General features: G+C 40.8%; 1 protein-coding gene across 14 annotated transcripts in view; it reads right to left on the reverse strand.

The window, feature by feature from the left end:
* RASSF4 (Ras association domain family member 4) overlaps positions 1–18,365 on the reverse strand; it is a 683,776-nt gene that overhangs the window by 258,566 nt on the left and 406,845 nt on the right. The window lies entirely within an intron of this gene.

Genomic DNA, 18,365 nt, shown 5'->3' on the forward strand with positions numbered 1-18,365 from the left:
TCACGTGGTAAACAGCCTCGGCCAGAGGCTCTTTACCAAGATCGGTGCAGTGGTGTGTCGGACTGACACACCGCTTCACCGATTGCTGCGATGCGAGCCCCCACGGGTGCGGCGGCTGTTATCCTGAAGGACGTCATATGACACCCAGTCAGGTTAACTGAACCACCGCCCAGCCGTCATTCTGCTATAGGCCGGGCGGGAAGTGGTTAAACTTGTGAACAATTTGCTGCATAGACAGGGTTAAGTATAAAGTATGTCCTGCCAAAGTGCAAGATGCTTTAAATCTATGCTACAGAATAGAGCTGTTTGTACCGCAATATTGCTTGCAGCTGACAGGTGGATAAAGTGTTGGAAAAGGCTACACTGTAGACTTGTGCACAATGGAAAATTTTGTTTATTTTCGGTTCGTTGTCATTCGTAAAATACATAATTTCATTCTGTTATATTCGTTATGTTACGTTATTTCGTTTTCGGATAATTTTATTTCTGTAGAGTGTGGATATTCGTTATACTGAATCTCGAATCATGTCTAATCATTCGTTATAGCCGCTATAATTTCTTTCGTATTAGTTGAAATTTGATATTTATGTATATACAGTGGGGACGAAAAGTATTCAGACCCCCTTAAATTTATCACTCTTTGTTATATTGCAGCCATTTCTAAAACCATTTAAGTTCATTTTTTTTCCTCATTAATGTACACACAGCACCCCATATTGACAGAAAAACACAGAATTGATGACATTTTTGCAGATTTATTAAAAAAGAAATATCACATGGTCCTAAGTATTCAGACCCTTTGCTGTGACACTCATATATTTAACTCGGGTGCTGTCCATTTCTTCTGATCATCATTGAGATGGTTCTACACCTTCATTTGAGTCCAGATGTGTTTGATTATACTGATTGGACTTGATTAGGAAAGCCACACACCTGCCTATATACGACATTACAGGTCACAGTGCATGTCAGAGCAAATGAGAATCATGTGGTCAAAGGAACTGCCTGAAAAGCTCAGAGACAGAACTGTGGCAAGGCACAGGTCTGGCCAAGGTTACAAAAAATTTCTGCTGCACTTAAAGCGGGGTTCCACCCAAATTTTGAACATTATCTCTATGCATTCTCTTCCTTGCCTAGATGCTGACATGCTGTGTAAAAAAAATTTAAATCGCCGTAATTACCTTTTTTTTTTTTTTTTTGTTTTTTGTTTTTTCTAATCTTCTTAGCACTTCCTGGTTTTCCTCCCATGGGAGTAGGCGTTTTTCTAGCCTCTCCCAGACCTCCCACAGTCCCCTGGGAGCTAGTCTCAGGCTTCCCAGCATGCATTGTGCAACAGCGTCATCACAACATCTCGGTGAATGCTGGGAGCACAGCATTCACCGCATCCAGGAAATACATGCTTGTGGGCTTCAAATGCTCACAATGAAGATGGAAACCGCCTTCAGTGAATTTTTATAAGTTGTTCTTTACAACAAAATCGGACACAGGCGGACTTATTACACAGAACATGTGAGTAGATAATCATGAGAAGAAAAGTTTGTGAATGAACTCCAAAAAAAAAAAAAAAACGATAGATAGGTGGACCCCCGCTTTAAGGTTCCTAAGAGCACAGTGGCCTCCATAATACTTAAATGGAAGACATTTGGGACGACCAGAACCCTTCCTAGAGCTGGCCGTCTGGCCAAACTGAGCGGGGGAGAAGAGCCTTGGTGAGAGAGGTAAATAAGAACCTAAAGATCACTGTGGCTGAGCTCCAGAGATGCAGTCGGGAGATGGGAGAAAGTTGTAGAAAGTCAACCATCACTGCAGCTCTCCACCAGTTGGGGGCTTTATGGCAGAGTGGCCCGATGGAAGCCTCACCTCAGTGCAAGACACATGAAAGCCCACATGGAGTTTGCTAAAAAACACCTGAAGGACTCCAAGATGGTGAGAAATAAGATTCTCTGGTCTGATGAGACCAAGATAGAACTTTTTGGCTTTAATTCTAAGCGGTATGTGTTGGAGAAAAACAGGCACTGCTCATCACCTGTTCAATACAGTCCCAACAATGAAGCATGGTGGTGGCAGCATCATGGTGTGGGGGTGTTTTTCAGCTGCAGGGATAGGACAACTGGTTGCAATCGAGGGAAAGATGAATGCAGCCAAGTACAGGGATATCCTGGATGAAAACCTTTTCCAGAGTGCTCAGGACCTCAGACTGGGCTGAAGATTTACCTTCCAACAAGACAATGACCCTAAGCACACAGCTAAAATAACGAAGGAGTGGCTTCACAACAACTCCGTGACTGTTCTTGAATGGCCCAGCCAGAGCCCTGACTTAACCCCAATTGAGCATCTCCGGAGAGACCTAAAAATGGTTGTCCACGAACGTTTACCATCCATCCTGACAGAACTCGAGAGGATCTGCAAGGAGAAATGGCAGAGGATCCCCAAATTGAGGTGTGAAAAACTTGTTGCATCTTTCCCAAAAAGACTTATGGCTGTATTAGATCAAAAGGGTGCTTCTACTAAATACTGAGCAAAGGGTCTGAATACTTAGGACCATGTGATATTTCAGTTTTTCTTTTTTAATAAATCTGCAAAAATGTCAACAATTCTGTGTTTTTCTGTCAATATGGGGTGCTGTGTGTACATTAATGAGGTAAAAAAATGAACTTAAATGATTTTAGCAAATGGCTGCAATATAACAAAGAGTGAAAAATGTAAAGGGGTCTGAATACTTTCTGTCCCTACTGTATATTCCTGATAATGATTCGTAGTTTGGAAAGTCGTTTGTTTATTGAATCTATTAACACACACAATGACTATCTTTTCTCCTCTGCTCAAATACAATACAACACTCTTCTCACTCAGTTCTCAGGAATGCACTTTGCCAGTAATCCAACCTCCAGCACAAAATTAATCAGCTGATTGGACTGTAAGATTTACTTTGAGTTGACCTTTCCTTTCATTAGATCTTTAACGAATTACCGAATCATGTCGAATTAATTCGTTATATTCACTATAATTTCTTTCGTATTAGTTGAAATTCATTTTTTTTTCATTCAGAGAATGTAACCAGGATGCCTTCATAAACCTGCTGAGAGAGAATCAAGGTAGCCCAATAGGCATGTAAGTGATTCAACAGGAATATTTACATCCAATAGCCCATTAAGAGTACCAACTAGGGCCGACTTTAGCGCAGGGCAAACGGGGCACTTGCCCTGGACCCAATCTTTGTTGGGGGGCCAGCGTCACCCGTGAAAGGACACGGGAGGCTGTATTCCCACGCTAGCCAGCTGAGAGGGGTGGGGCCGGGAGCTCCACCGACGCTCTGACCCAGCCCCCATGCAGCCTGTATGCTTGGAACAGAGCGGCTGTAGTGAGAGCAATGAACGGAGTGGGAGTGGGAGCGCCAGGATCTCCACTGATGCTCCCACTCTGATCACTGCAGCCGCTCTGTTCCGAGGATACAGGCTGCACGGGGGCGGGGTTAGAGCATCAGTGGAGCTCCCGGCCCCTCCCCCTCTCAGCCTCCCGTGTCTTCTGTGCAGTCTGCAAAGCTGTTTTCGGGCCCCAATTCACGGGTGATGCGGGCCCCCCAACAAAGCTTCAGTGGAGCTCTCGGCTGTTGTAGTGGGAGCAGAGAGTGGAAGCCCCACCCACGGACCTCTGAACGTATGTAGTGAGTTTGGCTAGCCCGGTATGTCCTTACACCCATAAAATGCCTGACCTGTGTTATTCAACTGTAAAGCTGTGCATTGCTGAAAGTTCTATGACCATCCCCTGTATGTCTGCAGTCTTTAATTGTCTCCTGCAGTATGTCCGCAGTCTCTAGTAATCTCCTGCAGTATGTCCGCAGTCTCTGGTAATCGCCTGCAGTATGTCCGCAGTCTCTGGTAATCGCCTGCAGTATGTCCGCAGTCTCTGGTAATCGCCTGCAGTATGTCCGCAGTCTCTGGTAATCGCCTGCAGTATGTCCGCAGTCTCTGTCCTGCAGTTAGTCCGCAGTCTCTGGTGGTCTCCTGCAGTATGTCCGCAGTCTCTGGTAATAATCTCCTGCAGTATGTCCGCAGTCTCTGGTAATAATCTCCTGCAGTATGTCCGCAGTCTCTGGTAATAATCTCCTGCAGTATGTCCGCAGTCTCTGGTAATAATCTCCTGCAGTATGTCCGCAGTCACTTATTGTCTCCTGCAGTATGTCCGCAGTCTCTGAACCTCTCACGCAGTATTTCTGCAGTCTCTGAACCTCTCCTATAGTATGTCTGCCCTCTCTGACACCCTCCTGTAGTATGTGTATTAATGTGCCACTTTACTTGCTCAATTATTTGGGATTGCTCCACTGCTCAGTAATGATGTGCATTAACGTCTAGCCACCAATCAGCGAACAGTAGTAATCTGCTTTAATCTCTAGCAACCAATCAGTAAGTGGTAATGATGTGCTGTAACCCCTAGCAACCAATCAGTGAGCGCTAATAATGTGCATTAACCTTTAGCAACCGATCGGCAAGCAGAAATTTAGTGTTGTAACCTCTAGCAACCAGCCAGTGAGCAGTAAGGATAGGCTGTAACCTCTGGCAAACAATTGCAATCGCTGCATGATCTGCTGCAGTAAACTGATTCTGAGTCTACCTGCTATTTTTTGTATGTCTCAGAATGGAGGGGGGGGGGGGCAAGAAAATGTTTGCCCAGGGCCCAATCAAGATTAAAGACGGCCCTGGTACCAACCACCTTTAAAAAAAAAAAAAATGTTACTTCCTTGACAACGTAGTTGAATATGGTTCATGATACTTTTGAAATTAGCAGTATCAGTTAAATTTTTTTAGAACAAGCTATTAGGGCCTACCCTTTCTTATAAGGTCCAGGCAAAACTGATATACAAAGTTTCACAAGACATCTGCAAGACCACAATGCTGAGGCGAAAAATCTAACCAGCTCTCCTAATGTTATTACTTTTGTGTCTTTGTTTTCTCCTAAGATATTGTTGTCTTGCAAATTTCTTCTAAAGCCTTTGTATATCAGTACTGCTTGGACCTTGGAAGAAGGGCGTAGGTCCTGAAAGCTTGTCTTGAAAATGTAACTGCTACTGCATTTAAAAAAAGTATCACAAGCAGTACTTAAAGTGATTGTAAAGTCAAATTTTTTTAAAATTAAAAAAAACAAACATGTCATACTTACCTCCTCTGTGTAGTGGATTTGCACAGAGCAGCCTGGATCCTCTTCTCGGATCCCTCTTCAGTTCTTCTGGCTCCTGTCGAGTGCCCCCACAGCAAGCAGCTTGCTATGCGGGCACCTGAGCTGAGTCACAGCTCCCTGTGCTCATTCAGACACGGAGTCGTGGCGCGGCCCCTCCCCCTGTCACTCCTCATTGGCTGACTGACTTTAATTGACAGCAGCAGGGGCTAATGGTGCCGTGCTGCTGTCTCAGCCAATGAGGGGGGGGGGAGTCCCAGGCAGCCGAAACAATCCTGCAACATCACTGGATCTAGATGGGACTCAGGTAAGTATTAGGGGGGCTGCTGCACACAGAAGGCCTTTTATCTTAATGCATAGAATGCATTAAAGGGGTTGTAAAGGTAAAGGTTTTTTCACCTTAATGCATTCTATGCATTAAGGTGAAAAACATCCGACAAAACCGGCCCCCCCAGCCCCCCTGCTTTACTTACCTGACCCCTCGAAAGTCCCGCACCCACCCCCGACATCCTCTTCGCCGCTCAGTCTGGCCGTTGATTGGTTACAGTGGATGGATTGAAAGCAGCGCAGCTATTGGCTCGCGCTGCTGTCAATCACATCCAATGACACGGTGCGCCGGGGGGTGGGGCCAAGTGATACAGTGAGCGGCCATGGCCGCCGGCTGTATCACGGGAGCGTGCCTACAAGCACTCAACACCATGCGAGGGAGCTCGCATGAACGTGTTGAGTCTTTGCGGGGAGGAGCCAAGACAGCAGCCGAGGGACCCCAGAAGACCAAAACGAGCTGCACAGTGGAGGTAAGTATAACATGTTTGTTATTTGAAAAAAAAAAAAATGATCTTTAGTAATCCTTTAAGATAAAACCTCTTCTGACTTTACAACCACTTTAAAGCGTAACTTTATCCAAAACAACTGGAGAAAAAACAATGTTCTTTAGCAAGGAACATACATTCCACATTCATATCCTGTGCAGAGGGAGGAGCCGAGGAGGAGGTCGCAGTGTGCTCATGGTGTGGTTCAACTACTATTTTTGCCAAACACGAGAGTGGGAGGCAATACAAGCTGGTGAGTGCGTTTTTCAGAGGGAGAGGTGTCACAAACACGTTGGTGTGGTGGAAGATTAAGATTTCAAGAAGACTGAAGTCTCTCTCTTATTTGTTTTGCCATCTTATATTTATGGACTATATTATTATATAGACATTTTTTTTCACTTGTCACAGGGTGATTTTTATTATTTTTTATTATAACTACAGAATTGTTTCAGTATTTTTTGATTCACGGTTATCTATCACTATCACATTCATTAGCACCACTATCTTTTCCTATTTTTCATTCATTGCTATAGGTTTTGATTTTGGATATTTCACATTTTTTATTAAAGTGGCAGCTTCTTATACACAATTTTTTATTATACACAATTTTTATTTATTTTTTGGCGCAGTGGTGGGAGAAGATTTTAGGGGCGGCTATTTATATTCCTATACCAACAAACCATTCCACATTCATAATTATGCTACAAAAATAAGTGTGTGCTGTAAATTGACCCCAGGTTTGCTCCTGCTTCTTCTTGACAGAGGCAGCAATTTTGCTGAAGCCCAGAGCGGCAGTAAATCTTTTGGCCGAGGGCAGAATATACAAATAACTTTAAATATAACTAAAAGTAAAACTTTTTTTGTTTTGGATAGAGTAAAGTGGGATTAAAACACCTGTCAGGTTTTTATTGCTGTCTGTGCCCCTATTAGGAAAAATTGCCCTCTATTAGTCTCTATTAGTCCTGCTACTGTGATCATTGAAAGCAAAAGTAAAAGAAAATCCTAATTATTGGGTTGTCTCCAGAACAGAAATAGAGAGGACATTTTCCAATGGAAACACTAGTTCTGGTGACCTTGGTGACAATAAGGGATTCCCTCATTTGAAAGGTATTTTCTCTCACTTCCTGTTTTGCCTATGGGACAGGAAGGGGAAATCTCTCCAATGGGACACAGATGGCAAAAATAAACCTTGCAGTGGTTATAACCATTCAATACTCTATTCAAAATGGAAGAAAAAAAAACACTTTGCCTTTAATTCTACCTTAAGAATGATGAAAGTTATTTCCTGGGGATTATTCTGGCTATGGTTTGGTTAGGATAGGGCTAGATAAGATTATTGTGGACTATTGTCTTTAATTTTTTTCTCTACCCTTGAATCCCAATTGTGGGCTTGGTCACAAAGTCCCAAATACCCCTGGCTTTATTTTTATGCTCTTTTTCAATATTTACCTTTTTCCAATGTCTTCAGGCTGGATACATGACAAGCAGGGACCTCTCTGGTGTTTGGCAGGCTTCAACAATGCATAGAGCGATACTGATGTGATAATATCAGTACCACGCTCTGAAACATGACACTGAGTGCAGGGCCCTATGGTGATGCCCTGAAGCTACTTGATGTTTTCAGAAACTAAAAAAATAGCTTTGTCTCTACATGTTTCAGAGGAAAAAAGGGTGTGAGAGGGAAAAGGCAAGAGAGTCCTTATAGTACAAAATTTCAATGTAAATCCATTTAGTGCAGTAAAAGAAAGGAAAGAAAAAACTCTTTATCTGATGAGGCTGCAGGGGACCACAGGAGTGGTGTACGCAACCAATGTGGACAATATATCTGTCTCTAAGCCCAAGTCCAGTCCAGCTGGGTGGATCTGACAAATCTACAGTGTGATTCAAAAAGCCATAAAAACCCTGCACAGGTTGCAGAATAAAATCTCAGAAAGTTAACTTCGTAAGAAGTACATATTTTACATCATATATCGTGTTTCATAGTTAGCTGTCACTTCTTCTGATAATGGGTGTGAAACAAGTTTGATGGCTGCTGACATGACAGCAGTCATCAAACTTAAAAAAGTGATGCGCTGCACTTTTTAAAATGATCTCACAGTGCATTACATAATATAAAAACACATATGATCTCAATATATAAACCATTAGTGACAAATCAGAAAAAGGTAAGAAAATATCATATACATAAAGTGTTCAAAATAAATCCCAAATCAAAAGTGCAGAATAGATGAAATATGTGCCTCTTCCAATGAAATTGTATCTGTTGTATCACCAACACACACCTGCACCCTAAATGATAATAGGATGTATGCTTATCAACTCTCTATGACCTCTTTTTTTCAAGAGTGGTCATATACTGCTTCAATAATTTCCATATATGTCATATGTCAATGGCACCTTCTATACATCAGTTATAGCCAACTAGAAAGCCTTTCAACAGATAGCCATGTCCGGATAATAACATCATGAAAAGGACACATAAAATGCCTCTCCTTAGTGTAAAAAGCCTTTAAAACATTTATTATGATAAAGAAATACATTTACAGAAGGTTAAAAACAATTCGCATGACAGGGGGCAGGAGGCGGAGCCTAGCAGAGCAGACATGCATTGTTAGAGCTCCACACCGCTGAGGAGAGAAGAGAAGGACAAAGCGGAGCCTGCAGGCTCAAAAGGTATCCATTTGAACCTTTTTGCCCCAGGGAACAAACTGTGAAAGTTTGGGCAGGAAATATGGTACTGGGAGGAAACCGTGGCAGAAATAAAAATCACCTCACAAAGAGCTCACAGACACTCACTGCAGCTGAAGCAGCTCCAGTCACCTCACAAGATACAGCATCAGGGCGCTCTCACAGACAGAAAATGTCACAGCAAGACTCTCCATTTGAGTCAGATACAGAACAAATCCTCTCACAAACTTCTCCACAAGCCTCCTCAGTATCCCCAGTAATATTATTACAATTTGAAAAGATGCTTCATAAGGCTTTAAAACAAACCTCAGACCAAATAACAAAAAGCCTAACCAAAGAAATAAGAGAGCTGGGAAACCGCACCGCAGCCTTAGAAATAAAAATGGATGAAATTGAAATTACAACCCAAGAAAATATAACAGAATTGGAACAATTAAAAAAAGAGAATTTAATACTTCAAACTAAGCTCGAAGATTACGAAAATAGAGCCAGACGTTCAAACTTGCGCATAAGGGGAATACCTGAAACTGTGACAGACCTGCAATCTACTATTACTGCTCTATTACAAGAACTAAAGCCAGATATCCCTATTGAACGTTTAGAACTGGACAGAGTACACAGAGCCCTCACAGCCAAAAAGAAAGATGGACCCCCACGTGATATAATCACAAAATTTCATTATTACAGAACGAAAGTACAAATACTAATTGCTGCAAGAGAAAAAAAGGAACTTAATTTTCAAGGACACAATTATCAAATTTTTGCTGACCTATCCCAACTTACTATTACTAAAAGACGATCCATGAAACCCCAACTAATGGAACTGCAACGCCACAACATTATGTATCAATGGGGCTTCCCCTGTTCAGTCAGATTGAACTACCAAGTTACAATTTACAGAAGCAGAACAGCAGATGAACTACAACAAACCCTTTTAAAATTAAATCTGACAGAACCCACAAGCAGCAACACTCCCACACGCAGAAGAATGGCATCATCTTCACCTTCAGGCAGCACCCAGAAAATTTCAGAACAAAATGGGAATCATCATTCTCACAAAAGAGGCCGTTATGCCACATCATTCATGGACCAAGAAGATTCAATGGACTGACATCCATTTATTATACTAAGAGATGGTTCTCTATAAAAAAACTATATTTATAACTGAATGTAACTGCATTCTGATAGTCACACACTGTGTGGGATCATGTTACATTCCAGTTATATTTCTTATTACTTCTGATTCATATAGCCTTAGAATATATAAGTGAAATAAGGAAATTCTTGTTCAGTTATATATTATCAGGTAATAACAATAGATTTATTACTTTTTAGGACAAATATGTTCAATAATCCAGAAGTAATGGAAGCTTTTTCTTTCTTTTCTTAAAACAAATATATTATTACCTAACTAGTTCCTAGAATTATGTTTTTGTTTATTCTAATCTGAAGCAATACAACCTCAATTTTATGAGTTAACATATCTAAACAGTTACATATGAATAAAATATGTAATTGTTTACTCTAAAAGGGTTAAAATCCCAAAATAATTCAAACTATCTTCATCAATACCAAAGTTATTAACAGTACCTTTCTAACTGAATTATTTAGCCTAGGGCAAGACTAACCATATACAACCACCCTGGAATAAATAATTTCAACAAAAACTATATTCTGCACTCCAATTAATGAAACATCATTTTGATGTCTTTTGACATAGCACTTCTCTCCTGTAAGCGGAAGATCCGTGTACCCCCATTAGCCCTCCTCATTCTCCCAACCATATTATGTGGGAGTGTGACGAAGGCACTTATTCTCTTTCACGAGTAAATTGTGATTACTTGCAAAAAATAATTTATACAATGTATCATCTAATCTCATATGTTTTTTGTTTACTCTTTACTCCAGAATTCACTGGTTTCTTTTCTATCTATTCATCTCTTCAGTCCACACAGGTTGATCTGCGCAGTCAGCTCTGCATAACAAAAAGTAAGTCAAAACTATTTGATCTATTGCCATGGCACCACTGAATATACTTTCCCTGAATGTTCAGGGAATAAATGTCCCTCAAAAAAGGACCAAAGCCTTCCGTACTTTCCATAACAAGAAGGCTCACATAGTATGCCTCCAAGAAACACACTTCACCAAAGATTCTACTCCAAAATATATTTCTCCTTTTTATCAATAAATTTACACGGCTTCTGCCTGTACCAAGCAAAGGGGAACTCTAATTGCATTTCACCGATCCACACCATTCACCTTATCATCAGAAATTAAAGACCCAGAAGGTAGATACCTGATACTCATGGGTTATATAATGGATACAGCAATCACGGTGATTTCCTACTACGCTCCTAACAAACAACCTACACCATTCCTCTCACATATATTACAAGTGATTAATACACACAAAATAGGAACAGTGATAATGTGTGGGGATTCGAACCAGGTCCTCCTCCCATTTCTAGATAAATCACCTTTTACACCATCCAAAATAACCTCTAGATTACCTTTTTCTCAACTTCTTTCCAAATACAATCTGGTAGATTCATGGAGAGAAAGTAACCCAATGAAAAAGAAATTCACTTATTTCTCACACCCTCATCAAACCTTCACCAGAATAGATCATATTTTTCTAACAATAGGAATGATACCAGAAATTATTGCATCAGATATAATTCCCATTCCGTGGTCTGACCATAATGCAGTATACACTACTATAGCCTCAGCCATACCAAAAGCGCATGACCCAACGTGGTACTTACCGGACATAATGCTCAAACACACACTACATCAGATGGCCATTGAACAAGCTTTAAAGGAATACATATCAATTAATAACACAACAGACATCTCCCCAATAACACTGTGGGAAGCTCATAAGCCTGTCTTGCGTGGTACAATACAAAGACAAATGGCACTATTTAAACGGGATTGCAAAAATCTAGCAAAAAAACTAGAACTCAATTTTAATGCAGCCTACATATCATTTCAAGATAATCCATCTCAGAGTACAAAATCTCATCTGGAAAAATCTAGATTGGAATACGATCTATTTCTCACTGAGTCAGTTGATAAATCCCTCAAACGCTCCAAACACAATTTCTACATGAATACAAACAAACCAGGTACATATTTGGCTCGGGCATTAAATTCAACTAACAAATCTTTCAAACCAATACGTTTGAAATTATCAAAAAATGTTTACACTTGTAATCCAGTTAAAATAGTCCATAAATTTCACTCACATCTCGCAACTTTATACAAGACAAACAATGAATTTAATCCTACAGAAGCTGAATCCTTCTTCTCAAAAATAACCTTACCTGAGTTATCTCAGAATCAAAAAAGCAGTTTGGATGAGCCTATAACTATAGATGAAGTTGCTAACGCCATAAAAGACCTAAAACTTAACAAAAGACCAGGCCCAGACGGCTACTCGGCTTTATACTATAAAACATTCTCAGAAATACTCTCTCCCATTCTCACTGAAACTTTTAACAAACTTCTAGATGGACATTCTTTTCGGCAAGAAACACTAATGGCAATTGTTTGTATGATCTCAAAACCCCTTTCTGATGATACTTCCTGTGTGAATTATCGGCCTATCTCTCTGTTAAACCTCGATATTAAATTATTAGCAAAAATAATAGCAAAACGCCTCAATAGCATTATAGGAAAATTATTAATACATAGAGATCAAGTAGGCTTCATGCCAAATAGACAGGCAGGCGATAATATACGCAGGGCAGTGTTATTGGCACATATTGCTAAAAAACGGAAAATCCCTTTTATGTTTTCTATCTCTCGATATTAAGAGGGCATTTGACACAGTATCCTGGCAATATATGCAATATTCATTACAAAAATGGGGTTTTGGACCCCACTTTTTAACATGGATCAAAGCATTATATAATAAACCCAAAGCCTATATAAAATATGCTGGATATAAATCTGAAGCCTTTAATATCGAAAGAGGTACCCGACAGGGTTGCCCATTATCTCCCTTATTATTTGCCCTTATACTCGAACCCATGGCCCAATACATCAGAACAAACCAAACTATAACTGGCATTGAAGTAGGAGGTATTACACACAAATTATGTATATTTGCAGACGATATATTACTTTTTCTATCATCACCACAGGTCTCTGGTCCTAACTTAATACCAGCTCTTGATGGATTTGCAGCCCTATCCGGCCTTATGATTAATCCTAAGAAATGCCTAGTGCTTAATATTTCACTCACAAACATGGAATTGATCCCTGCTAGGGCTGCACTCCCATTCACATGGGCAGAAAAATCAATCCCATATCTTGGAATTCATTTAACAGCATCTCATTCTGACTTATTCTCAACCAATTATCCTCCAGTATTAAGACAGATCACAAATCTAATAAAACAATGGTCGCAACTTCCTTTATCCTGGATAGGGAAGATTAATGCAATCAAAATGACTATTCTACCCAAATTGCTTTATCTATTCAGAGTCCTCCCTATTCCAATTCCTTCCTATTTTTTGAGAATAGTACAAAAAAGAGCAACTTCGTTTATATGGGGCTCTTCTAAACCACGTATACCTATACACACACTACATCTTCCCAAAAATAAAGGAGGCCTGGGATACCCTAATTTTACTAACTACTACAGAGCAGCACATTTGGCCAGTCTGTCCAAATACCATGCAAAACAGGAAATCCCATTATGGGTATTTATAGAGGCTTCAGAAAATGACCCTCTATTAATATCAAATTTATTATGGCTTGATCCTAAAGACCGCTTTAAAATTCATAATCCCATAACTAAACACTTCTTATCTCTCTGGGATAAACTAAAAACCAAATATCAGTTACAATCTCCACACAATCCTCTCCTTTCTTTTATCAGAAATCCGGCCTTTTATCCGGCATGGATCTACCCAAATTCTTTTAAAGCTTGGACAACATCAGGCATTCAGACACTAAATGACTTCATAGCATCTAAATCATTCCTTTCATTCCCATCGCTTAGAGAAAAATATGATTTACCAAACTCTGAGATATTTAGATATCTCCAAATCAAAAATTTCTATACACCATTCCTAAAGGGGGTTACACCATTATCCCAATTATCCATTTTTGAATCAATCTGTACAAAAGATCCATTAGCTAAAGGTACAATTTCATCACTTTATAATCAATTATATGGAGTAGCAAATCTTAATAGACCCTCTTACGTTCAGAGGTGGGAGGAGGACCTGGGACGAACTTTAGAAGACACGGACTGGTCTAATATATGGCTCACATCTAAGTCATCTTCACCCAACATCTTAGCACTGGAGACAAATTATAAAGTCCTAACTCGCTGGTACCTTGTACCCGCTAGAGTGGCAAAATATTCACCTAATACCTCAACTCTTTGTTTTCGAGGATGCCCAGAAATAGGCACATATTTACACATATGGTGGACGTGCCCAGTAATCCAAACCTTCTGGAAGGAAGTCTTCGTGATTGCATCTAAAATATTTAAAAAAATAATACAACCAGATCCATATTTAACTTTACTTAATCTAAAACCGGAATGGTTAACACTCTCTCAATTCAAACTTATGATCCAACTAATAACGGCTGCAAAACAAACAGTGGCCAAGGCATGGAAATCTCCTACATTGGTACTAGCAGAAACAATTCACAGAATGAATAATACAATGTCCCATGCTAAGATGGTAGCCATCGATCAAAATCAAATTCCAAAATTTGAAAAACTTTGGCATCCTTGGATAAAACAACAGTTCCTGTCAAATTTCAATGACTCTGTCCTGTTGCCATGGTAACAGATTAAATGACTTACAGAGACACCCATTCTAAGGCTTCAAAGAGAACTAAAAAGAATAATAAACTGACGAGCGGGACAACCTTGTGGACCATACCTCTACCTTTCAACCCTTTTTCTTCTTTCTCTTTCCTTTTCTCCACCTTACGATTAAAGCTCATTATCAGAATTTATTTGACCTATATACACTCTACTTGTAAACAATATGTATAGTAGGTATAAATCATTTAAATACCTACAAAAGTAACTAAGGAAATGATATATATCTTTAATTTAGGTTTACGTGAACCCAATGTTTAATATTTGAAATTTCATGATATTTACCTATATAAACCCTACTGTAAAACAATGAGCTTACTTTATAGATCCTTGTAAACTTACTTTATGTATCTTTATGTATCTTCATAACATTGTATACTCAATAAACTTCTTTTGACAAGGAAAAAACAATTCGCATATAAAAGCATCACCCAGATGGCAACTAACATTGGACATTGCACAACACATTATTCGTTTTAATCATTTTTATTAGAAGGGATAGCTTCTTTTTGTGTCTGCAGCTGTATTTAAAAAAAAATAAAAAATTTAATTTTTTTCCCAATTTTACATTAGCCATCAAACTTGTGTCACACCCATTATCTGAAGAAGTGGTAGCTAAACACAAAACTAGTTCACTGGTGTTTAATAAATCTTTGCCTCTTAAGTAGTTGTTGACCTGATTTTTCTATCCTGGGACTGGGGCTCTTTTCCTGGTTTCTTTGATCACACTTGTCTTTAGTCTTCCAGGTTTAAATTACCTTCGGTGGCATTCCAACTGGAAGACATCTAGTGACAGAAAGGAATTACATTTAGGCCCCTTTCACACTTGGGCGGTGGGGGCGTCTGCGGTACAACAGCGCTATTTTTAACCTCCGCTGGCGGCCGAAAAAGGGTTAAATCCGCTCGTACAGCGCGGCTATAGCCGCAGTATTACCGCGGTATAGCCGCGCTGTCCCATTGATTTCAATGGGCAGGAGCGGTTTAGGAGCGGTGAATACACCGCTCCTTCCCCGCTCCAAAGAAGCGGCTCGCAGGACTTTTTTTACCGTCCTGCGAGCGCACCGCTTCAGTGTGAAAGCCCTCGGGCTTTCACACTGAACAAACAGCGGAGGCTGTTTAGGGGCGGTTTTCAGGCGGTATTTTTAGCGCAATACCGCCTGAAAACCGCTCCAGTGTGAAAGGGGCCTAAGGGAACTGCATTACAGATCAAGTGAGTACTTCAGCCAGAAGGAATTTTTTTAGACATTGCCCAGAGTTAGATTTTAAAGGAAAACTGTACTCTAATGACGCGTACACACGGTTAGACTTTTCGGCTACAAAAGTCCGACAGTCCACACACGATGGGATTGTGAGCTGGATTTGGTCCGTCGGAGTCCGCCGGACCACGGTCGAAAAGTCAGACCGTGTGTACGTGGCATTAGGCAGTGTTTCTCAACTCCAGTCCTCAAGGCGCCTCAAAAGGTCATGTTTTCAGGCTTTCCATTATGTTGCACATGTGATTTGATCAGTTTCACTGCCTTAGTAATTACCACAGCCGTTTCATCTGAGGGAAATTCTGAAAACATGACCTGTTGGGGCGCCTTGAGGACTGGAGTTGATAAACACTGCTCTAAGGAATAAGGAGGCTGCCACTGCTACTTCCTACTAAAAATTCTAGCTGCCTCTCTGTCACAAGTTTCAGCACTTTATGAATCACAAGCCAAGAACACATATGCAATAGGCAAAGTCAAAGTGAAATCAAAACTCTTGATCTGCATGCTTGTTTCAGGTCAGTAACTGAGAAAGCACTGAAGCTACTGGATAAGAATGTCAGACAGGTAGCTAGCATGCAGAAGAGGAGAACCTCCATGTTCTATTAACACATATTTATTTTAATAGTTTGGGTGGTTTATGTTTATTTTGTAATGCTCTGGCATATCAAGGCTCATATAAACAGAATGTTGAGCTAGAATGTCTCTGAAACAAAATATGCTCATACTAAGATGGACAAGTTACTTTAACACCATGATAAATGGTGATACTCTGGTCCTTTCACAAACAAAAATATTTTTTTGAAAGCCTTATGTTCTCATAAATTTTAAATGTATCATCACCCCAAACAGCTAATTTTCCTGCTTTCTTCAAGAGATACCTCTTGAAACTTGTGTATATCACCTACCCAGGCTTGTGTTATTAATAGTGATAACATATGGGGTATTCTTTGTTAATTGACTTCTCCATTTATTGCATTACAACTATTAATCAGTGTTATAATAGTAGTAGTACTGTTAAAATACCACTATATACAGAGCAGGCCAAATGAAGAGTGTTATGCACCTTTGTGAACTGAACCAGTAGAGATATGAGTTATGCACAGTGATTATCAAGAAAATAACTACTGACCAAGGGAAAATTTCTTTTTGAATTCACCTAATGTGCTTTATCACATTTTGGCCATATCAACTGCATGTTTAATGAATAACACATACATATGGGGTATCATTGCAAACAGCTATTTAAATTATTTTCAAGGTGCCATTACACAATGACTCTTCCTCCTCCTCTTTCTCTGCAGGCCAAACACAACCTGCTGTTTTCACATAATTTGCAAAAGTCCTGTGCAGAGCACAATACTGAGACAAGACAAGAATGTCGAAAAGATGATGAAACAGGACAGCAAGAACAGACTAGGAATCTAGAGGTCAAACCCAAAAAAAGGAACTAGAAAACAAAAGCCAAAAATAAACCAACAGTAACAGATGGAAACAGGAATATGGAGGACTGTATATAGTTGGTCGCTAAGGAGGGGGCTGGAAAGCCCCCCCCCCGCGTCCTTAACAACCGATGAGTCATCAGCTGTCAGCTGGCTTCCCGCTCAATGTAAAAAAGAAAAATGCCGGCTAAAAAAAAAATTGTGAAAAAAACCAGCGTGGGGTCCCCCCCCCCATGAGTCTAGTATGGATTCGGAGGGGACACCCACACACCAAAAATAAAAATAGCATAGGGGTCCCCCCAAAATCCATACCAGACCCTTATCCGAGCATGCAACCCGGCAGGTCAGGAAAGGGAGGGGACGAGCGAGCACGCCCCCTCCTGAACCATACCAGGCCACATGCCCTCAACATGGGCGGATGGGTGCTTTGGGGCAGGGGGGGCTCTGCGCCCCCCATCCCAAAGCACCTTGCCCCCATGTTGATGGGGACAAGGGCCTCTTCCCGAAACCCTTGCCCGGTGGTTGTCAGGGTATGCAGGCGGGGGGCTTATCGGAATCTGGAAGCCCCCTTTAACAAAGGGGCCCCCAGATCCCAGCCCCCCCATGTGAATGAGTATGGGGTACATTGTACCCCTACCCATTCACTAAAAAAAAAATTAGTGTAGTGTTAAAAAAATACAGTAGACAGTTTTTGACAAGTCTTTTATTAAAAATCTTCTTCTTCTCCGCTTCTTCCTTCGATCTTCCTCCATCTTCTCCCGCATCTTCATCCTCCGGTCTTCTCCTTCTCCCCCCTGCTTCTTCTGCTCTTCTTCTGTCTTCTTTGTCCTTCTTCCTCTGCTGTCGCTCCAGCCTACGACCCTCCTCCCATGCTGCGTCCCGCTGATCTGTCGGCGCCGATGTCCTGCATTTCTTAAATAATGATGGGGCGTGGCAATCAGATTACGTCATGTGGAGGCCACGCCCCCTTGTGACATCACGGACCCAGCATGCCCGGGTGGTAATGTAACAAGGGGGTGTGGCCTCCGCATGACGTAATCTGATTGCCACGCCCCCCTCATTATTTACCAGAGGGTGGTACTTTTGTGGGCTTACTGGAGGGAGGAAGCTTAGGGTGTACAAGTATGTGGTGAGGTTCGGTATTACTAGG

The sequence above is a fragment of the Aquarana catesbeiana genome, linkage group LG08, assembly GCF_042186555.1.
Source record: "Aquarana catesbeiana isolate 2022-GZ linkage group LG08, ASM4218655v1, whole genome shotgun sequence".
Taxonomy (NCBI): domain Eukaryota; kingdom Metazoa; phylum Chordata; class Amphibia; order Anura; family Ranidae; genus Aquarana; species Aquarana catesbeiana.